The sequence below is a fragment of the Nanorana parkeri genome, unplaced genomic scaffold, assembly GCF_000935625.1.
Source record: "Nanorana parkeri isolate BGI_ZX_2015 unplaced genomic scaffold, ASM93562v1 scaffold1104, whole genome shotgun sequence".
Taxonomy (NCBI): Eukaryota; Metazoa; Chordata; class Amphibia; order Anura; family Dicroglossidae; genus Nanorana; species Nanorana parkeri.
In genome coordinates, this window is record NW_017307372.1 from 421,823 (window position 1) to 430,785 (window position 8,963).

Sequence of the window (8,963 nt, forward strand, 5' to 3'; positions counted from 1 at the left end):
TATGTACATGTTTGTCATTTGTTTGTATGAATCCCTTTTTTATGCAGTACTTTGTACAGTAATGACCATTTGTTCTTGCCACAGTCCCGTCAAGTTATTATTATTAAATGTGTTAAGGGGGGGGCCCACTGCAAGGGCAGTTTTTTCAGTTCCCCAGAATTCAACTTTAAATGCTCATACAGCACAGTGATCCAGCTCTGGTTATTTCCTTGTGCTTCTTCCTTGTGCTTCTTTGAGCAACTCATGATGCATTGCCAGATAAACTATTTTAACCCCAATGCTTAGACTAATCTATGAAAAGATAGGATAGCTCAGTATATTTTATGATAAACTAACACAGCGGTCACTAAATAGCGTACCGAAGTCCAGAGATGGATTGAGTGGCAGTTCTGTCTGGACCGCGAAAGTCTACACTAGGGGGTCTATTCACAAAGCTGCCGAGGGCAGCCGAATGAATGACCGATCAGAAGTGAAGTGAGCATGTCTGGCTGACAGTGGATACACTGGCAACCAAAACCCAGCACAGGTTCCCCTCCACTTCAGTCATTGATTGTTAGGACCGCTGGCTTCCTCGTAACCAATGACGTCAGGTAGGCAGGGCAAGCTCATCAACTACAAGTGATCTGGTTGGCTGTACAGTCACCCAGATCACTTGTACTAAGCTACAATTGTGCAGCCTAAATGGCAGTCCTCGGTACAAACATTTACTGAGTGAGTGTTCTGTCCAGACCGCAATTCGGGCCTCTGCTTGATGAAAATGTACTTACCGGACTTCCTTGTATTTTAATTCACTATCCTGACCCAACAGCATATCAACATTGTTTGCCTTTTTCCCTTGCTTTCAGTCTTTGGATAGGGCAAACCTTACTGTTCTCCACTGAATGGGCTAGATAATGTTTTTCTACTAACATAAAATTTGAATACTGATATGATGTTTGAAACATTGTGCAATTTTGTCAGATTAAAAGGGAAATTATCTTAGCCACATTTAGACAGATTTATAATACTTAAACCATGTGTTTCCATCAAAACAAGCCACAGGCGGCCGAGCAACCTTCACTGGGATTATTGACCAGATGGCTGCTCTGCTCATTCAACCATAACAGAAGTATTGATATAAGAAATAGTAGGTCTGTCTAAATTGTCAAATTATGTAGAGCAGTTGTTGGATACATAAAATTATTTTATGTGATTTATAATGCAAAAGTATAAGCTCTTTATAGAGTTGTCCTGGGAACTACATAGTGCATAAAATGTTTAACACAGATTTTTTCACAACGTTCTGTGATTCTTAGTAAAATGCTTCTCTCAGTTACCACTGATGTGGAAGACCTGTGTAGAAAATGCTTTTAGAGATTAGTGGAGGTGAGCTTACATTCACTTCTGTGCTCCTATTCTGCAACAGCAAAGTGCTGGTCCTAGCACACTTCCAACAGCTGCACAGAGGATATCACAATACAGGATGTAGCTGCGATAATTAGTTTGCACTTTATCAGGGTCTGGCACTGAAAGACAACACAAAAAGGATTCTCTGAAAAGAAATTGTTACACAGACAAGTTTTTACAAACACATGATTTATTATCTGCCCTAACCCACAGACACATCTAAAATCACCTCTTTCATTTAGACCCAGAATTGGCAATAGTCTTTTTTGTTGCCAATGTGCAAAAACAACTACAGGAGAACATATTAGACTCATCATATTTGTATAATAGCATATGTTATCAAATAAGAAACATACAATATGTATACATATTAAATCGATCCATATGCCACTATAAACTGATAAGGTGCATGCTGTATATTGCTGAGTTAGTACATTAAGGTGACCCAGAAAATAGTGACGTGAAGTCAGAGGGAGGAACCAGTGAGAGCTGTGGTGTACCCAGGCGTTAAACATTCCAGCACAAATTTCAGAGATGATTTGAGTATCTACAGCCGAGTAATACACAAATAAGCTAAATTTTTGTTAATAGTTAAGGTACTTGAATGCATTTTGAAGATTTAACTCCTGAGTTTTGTGTCACTTTAGGAATCCAAAATGAATATTTAATTTGTGAAAATTTACTTTGCAAAGAATACCCACTTACGTGCAAGAAAAATATAAAAACTATATTTTTGCTTGCGCATGATTGGATGATGGAAGTCAGCAGAGCTTTACCTTATTTGCTAAGGTAAATAGTTAATAGTTAAGGTACTTGAATGTATTTTGAAGATTTAACTCCTGAGTAAATCAACAAGTAAATCAATACCAAACATTCCAAGCTTAAAAATTGCATGCTCCCATGAAACGGCTAAAAAATACAGTATCACAAATTGTCCATAGGCGAGGCTTTAAAAGTCTGTACAGGTCATCAGTTTAGAGTTAAATATTAATATTAGTCCTAGAATTATTACTTTCACTTGGGTGCATGTGACAATACCCAAACTGTGTAGCAAAATTGTCATTTTCATATGAAGGTGCACCTGATGAGTGTTTAAGTTAGTATGAGCACCTTTGTGGGGTCAGCGAACCCTAAAAATGTATTTGGTACTTCTACTTTTATTTTATTTATCTTTATTTTTTTTCAACTTTTTTTGTGCTTAACTTCATTGCTTACTATGTAATATCATATTAGTGGTGATAGCTTCTCTTTAACATGACATTAGGGATTTTTACAAAGCAAAACATATTTATCAACCAAAAAGTCTCTAAAAGCATATTTCCACTAATGCCATATATGGAAAAATCATGCACATGATGCATATATAATGCTGCTTCACAGTTTAGACAAAAATGGTTAGCTCATGCATTTACATTCCTGCATTCATCAACGTAAGCAACACAACATAGAGCTAATTTTTACAACATCACCTTGCAATTCATGCAGGGCTTTGCACAACACACCTGCTGGGTGTGTACACACTACAAAGGTGTTTAGATTCCATCCATAGTTCATGCTGGGAGGGAACACCCTACAGAGGTGTATACATGTTCGTGGTGTGTTTATAAGGTTAGTAAATCAACCCCCTAGTGTCACCTTTCCACTTCAAAGAAGCCATTCAAGTGCAGATCACATTTGAATAGCTTCTTCCCTGGCTTTTCTAGGCAGGGAATGACAGCTAAGGAGCCAGAAGTACAATTGTTTTTGTCGTTCTATTACCAGTCTTATTACTTTCACTGAGTGGAGTACCCTTACAGCAGCACTCGGTCCTTTCTAGCACCTCCGTCATGATTTCCATGACTAGAATAAAAAAACTAGACCTCATTTTCCCAACGGGTGCTCTATGCCCTACCATCTCAGCTTTATCTAAATATCCTCCCCCACAACTCCCAGATAAACTGGATGTTCGCTGAAGCAGACTGCACGCCGCCGAGTACCATTCAATCAACCCCCCGCAGACACAGCAGGGACACAGACGGACCTCCGGCCTCCCTTCTGCCTCCGGTTCTAGCTACTCACTCGCTTGAACGGGCTTTCCCCTGTTGGGCACCCACCCAGTGGAGGCTCTCTCCTTGGACCCCTCGATCCTCATCAGAGGCCGCCTTTCCTCCAGTCCCCGGACACTAATGTAAGTGACATTTTTTCTTTTTGCAAGCATAAACATACACTCAGGTTATTGCGCCCTTCTATGTCTTTTTAGTTTTAAGGAGCCAGAAGTGATGCTGTCACCAGGTTCACTGGTCTCTCTCCCCACTTACCACCTACACCCGTGATGTCAGCATGAGGTGGGAGATGCTTTTGGGAGTCCAGACAAAAAAGAGCAGTGAAGTATAATCCAAGACTGGTGCTAGTTCAGAAATAGTAGCGAGTCAAATGTAGAGGGATGCTGCAAGAAGTGTATCATGGCAAAGCTTCTATGTGACCCATGTTACCTAAGTAGCAGAAAGTGACATTACTAAATGACTTCTAGAAGGTGTTTGGGTGACAATGGCTGGTGGCCGTGCTTAACCATGGGTTAGTTGTGTGCATTCTTCACCTTTGTTCTAAGTTTCCCATACACTTCTTACCTGGGTTTCACTCTGTTGTCTGTTGTATGCTCTTTGACTTGACCCCATTGTGTGGTGTTTGCACTTTGCCTGTGACTATTTTAAGTTTTGTGTCCATCAATCTCTGTCTCAGATATTCTTATGAGGTACCTTATCAGTATCTGTGCTCTGTATGTGTGATACCTGAATCCTTTTTTTTCTAAATATCTGTCTTAGCCTTGCTTTGTCTTTGTCCATCTCCTGGTTTATTTGTGTTAGGGGGTCCTTAAGTGGATGGCGTTACTGAGGAGTTTTATATGTGGCATGTGCCCTTTGTGATTGGCAGCACTCCAGCATGTGTAGATTTCTATTGGTTTTCTGAGTAAGAGGTTGTCTTTTTGACCTCTTTTGCTGTGCTCCCTCAAGGATTTTTTAGTGTTATCATTTTTAGTCCTGCTTCTCTTGCTTCTTGTCAGATCTTGTCTGTCAACCGTTGTCCCAGTGTTTTCCTTTCCCTGTTGTAGTGTCTTGCTAGTTCCTGCTCCATCCTGCACATCCTTGGTTTATGAGATGTGTTTTATGAGAACGGTGGTTCGTTGAGCATTATGTTCTGGGGAACCTGAATACTGGAGTCAAACTCTGGTAGTTCATTCAAAAGTCAGCTTTTAGATGCAAAATAAGTTTGCTGGTCCATTAACCATTCTCTTTCCTTAGTAACTGGGTACAAAAACTGTCCCCAATCACTGTCTCAAATTGTAACTTGCAGTTTTGAGTGCTGTTCTAGTCTACCTGTCTGACCTTTTAATCCTTGGGTTGTCACTTTGATATTGCCACAGTTTCCCTTTTACTTTCAATTCGATTTCCAAACTCCCACAACAATCATCTGCTGAACATTGCACATACTGTATAAGGAGAGGTGAGTGAATATCAGGAGATAGGCTCCACTGACGGAGGACCACTTTACAAATTCGCTGAGCTGAACTGATGTAGGTGAAGCACCTGTTAGCTAGTCTTCTTGAATTCATAATCCACATGAAATTTAGACTTGTATGAATGTTTATTTTCATCTCTACAGATTTATTCACAGATAATTGATATTAAACTTCTCAGACAATATATTCTCCATTTAGTAGGATAAGATACATGTTCAAAGGGTTGACCATGTTATGAAACGGCTTTAGCTGGAGCCGAGTTAATGGCAAAGTAATAGAAAAGTCTTTGGAAATTGTCCATCAGAACAACTGTCACATAGAAAAGACCAGTCGTAGCAAACAAAACTTGAAACTGTGGAAGTCATATCAAAGAAAATGGAAAGCAAACCTAGGAAAGCAACAGTAGTTAGAAACTGTAAAAAAAAATGTGTTTACTTCAATTGTGTAAGCAAATAATCATGTGATTTTTTTATATTTCCCTTGCACATTATAGAGTTTTTAAAGTGAACACAGCTTCTCCTCGGTTAATAAGCCGAGTGAATATATTCCTTGCAAAATGAACATTGACTTTGTTATTTAAACAGCCTATACTAATTTAATAAATCAACCATAATTTCTGATTGCTTTTATCAAGACTGTTAAAAATGCACCAGGCAAGTTTTTTCCCCCCAACCAGTTCTTAAATGGACTGTTAAATCTTAAAGGAGTAACCGGCTTGATTTTAACTAAGTCAGGTAGTTCTGTTTGTAACAGGCATGCATATAATCGCTATTATTTTCACTGTTTATTTCAATTTGCAAGAAAGAAAGTTGGAAATTCAGTTTTGTAATAAGGTTCCAGTGATAGAAGCTGGACAATTCTTGCTGTAGAGTACAATACAGCTCTGAAAGATATTTCAGAGAAAAGATTTGATTCTACAGATAATGTTGAACTTCCTTTGTGCAATGTTGAGAAATATCTGGCCTTTGCCTTACACATGACGCAGTTAGGCTTCAGAGCCTCCAAGCTCAATGCATGTTTTAGATGAATAGGAAGTCTCAACCAATTAGTTTGGTTAAATAGAGCTGTTTCTTAAGGATGGGAAAAGTTTTAAACTTCTTACAAAAGAATTCCAAAAATAGAGAGAAAAACATTTCTACACACAGTTAGGTACTGCTTGGATTTTCCACTATAATTCCATAATGTTCACTATACAATGATAATAAAAAATACAGTTTTATATCTTATTTTAATGTGCTACTAGCTCTTTAGCTCTTTTGGAATATGAAAGTGAAGAATGGGGTCAAATACTTCCTGCTCATTCACTTCATTCTCCGTATTGTTAAATTCATAATTGTAATGCCGTTGAAGGTAGACTGAGTTGGTTAATTAGGGGCAGAGAACAAACTGCTTCCTGCTACAACCAAATATTTCAGATTTTGACTCATCAGTCCAGTGCACCTGCTGCCATTTCTCTGCGGCCTTGCGCCAAAAAAGCCATACCTCTGGAAAGAAGGCTGAATGACTCAACTATGCACAAAAACAGAGGAACTGGGGTTCCGAAAAATGGCAGCAGGTGCTTTGGACTAATGAGTCAAAATCTGGGGCTGGAGAGAGGTACAATAATGAGAGTCTGCAGCAACAGTGAACCATGGTGGAGGTTCCTTGCAAGTCTGGGGCTGCATTTCTGCCAATGGAGTTGGAGATTTGGTCAGAAACAATGGTGTCTTCAATGTTGAGCAATACAAACAGATACATATTCATCATGCCATACCTTCAGGGAGGCCTGTTATTTGCCCCAAATTTATCCTGCAGCAGGACAATGACCCCAAACATACAGCCAAAGTCATTAAGAACTATTTTAAGCATGAAGAAGAACAAGTAGTCCTGGAAGTAATGGTTTGCCAGTGCCCTGATCTCAACATCATCGAGTTTGTCTGGGATTACATGAAGAGACAGAAGGATTAGAGACAGCCTACATACACAGAAGATCTGTAGTTAGTTCTCTAAGATGTTTGGGACAACCTACCTGCTGAGTTCCTTCAAAAATTGTGTGCAAGTGTACCTAGAAGAATTGGTGCTGTTTTGAAGGCAAAGGGTGGTCACACCATATATTGATTTGATTTCCTTCTCTTCATTTACTTTTCATTTTGTTAATTGATAAAAATAAACTTAACACTTTTATTTCTGAAAGCATTCTTACTTTACAGCATTTTTTCGCACCTGCCTAAAACTTTCGCAGAGTAGTGTATGCTCACAGAAATCCTATCAAGATTTGGTTTTCTCTACTTTTGTGATATAGGTTTTTAGACATATTGATGATAACAATAATAATAATAATAATAATAATAATAGTTAATGAACAGGAAGGAAAATGTAGTATAAAACATAGGGTTTTTCTGGGTGCTGAATAGATACAACACACTTTCTCTGGGTGCTGTGTAGCATGGTTTGACACCCCATTAAACAGGATTATTTTAATCTACAGTTTAATACTTTTCACCATCACTAGAATGACAATATTCTCTATAATCTTACTCACTCTAGCAGTTGCTAACAAACAGGAGGATAAATTAAGGTTTGACCTATAGTGTGGAAATGTTGAAACACTTGCTACATAGGTCTCCAGTGGCAGTTTTAAAAAAGAGTGGATTGATTAGATTCTGGTTTTCTTAGGAGTCAGTAATACATTGTATAGACTTTAATTGGACAGGGAAGGAGAGTGCAGAAAATGTAAGGTGACATAGTTAGCTGCCACATGCTGCACATATAACTCACAAAAACTCAACTCTGTATTAAGGATACAACACATAGGTTATTTTCAATAATGATAGTGCTTTTCATCAGTAATAGCCTAAGAAACCTGTAGCATTTACATCTCTTTAAATAGCAATCACCTTATAGCTTAGTGAAATGAGCCATAAAGTCATGGTAATGGGGCTTGTATGGGAACAAAATATATATGTTTCAAGTTTTAAATATCAGTTTTGCTCCACTAAAACAACATATATACAGAGGGCTGAGAGGGTCCAGAAAACGTATAGTGTTACAGGGAAGGAGCTGGTTCTTTCCGGATTTAAGAGTCTTGGGCGGGATGAAATCTCCATTCCTGGGGCCAGGTGCAGCCAATTGCCAGGCCAGACTGCCCAGGTGGCTGATAACAGCCCTATTAAGAGATTGGACAGAGAGAAAGAGGCAGTCAGTGGTGCAGGAGTTGGTGTGATGTGGGCTGCAGGTAAATGAGGGCTCCTGCTGTTGAAGAGGGATAGGTTGTGTCCAGAAGCCAGAGTGGAGCCAGGTGGTTGTGTGTGCGCTGGAGGCACACCAGAAACTGCCTGGGGGGCTGGAAGGCTTGGAGAGGCTGTGAGAGCCAGAGAGAGCCAGGCACCCAAGGTGTGTGGGTGTGAAATCAAATGCTGCTGAAAGCTGCTCACAGGGCACAGAGTATTCCCGAAGAGATTCTGTTGAGGAAAACAGTAAGGTCCTGGGACTGGGACACTGAACAGGATAACCTGTGAATGGTGAGATGATATGTTATCTGAAATACAAACATACTTGTTGTACGGCTGAAGAAAGCTACGTTTCTGTTACCAAAGAAATAAAAGACTGTCCTTTTTTTCCTTAACCACCTCCGGGCCGGCCGTAGTAAAAAAACGGCCGGCCCGGAGCTCTCTAGATCTGAGCGGGCGTCTTTAGATGTCCGCTCAGACACGCCCCCTCGCGCGCGCTGCTGGGCAACGGCTGACATTTAAAAACAGGCAGCGATGCCTGTTACCATACAAGCGATCCGCTGTAGAGCCGGCGGTTCGCGTGTATGGGGTGCCGATCGGTCTGCCGCCCCGCCGTTGTCCCGCTGATCCCGGGCTCCACTGTGCCCGGTGCGAGCCCGGGATCATCAGCTCGCCTGTGTCACAGGGGATCAGAGGGAGCTCGGTACACGAGCTCCCTCCGAAGGAAAAAAAAATTTAAGTCCCCCCCCCAATTTTTTTTAAAGTTACACATAAAAAAGAAGAATAAAAAAAAATGTTTAAGTCCCCACCCATGCATACATGCATGCAAACATGCGTCTGGGGCGCATACGTGCAAAAAAGACGATTGCGCC

At 40.2% G+C, this 8,963-nt stretch overlaps 1 long non-coding RNA gene across 1 annotated transcript in view; it reads left to right on the forward strand.

The window, feature by feature from the left end:
* The first annotated feature begins 6,643 nt into the window (after positions 1-6,643).
* LOC108796385 overlaps positions 6,644-8,963 on the forward strand; it is an 18,710-nt gene continuing 16,390 nt past the window's right edge. The window contains exon 1 of the long non-coding RNA XR_001941796.1: positions 6,644-6,768. This is a non-coding gene — a long non-coding RNA (uncharacterized LOC108796385). The remainder of the gene's footprint in view (positions 6,769-8,963) is intronic.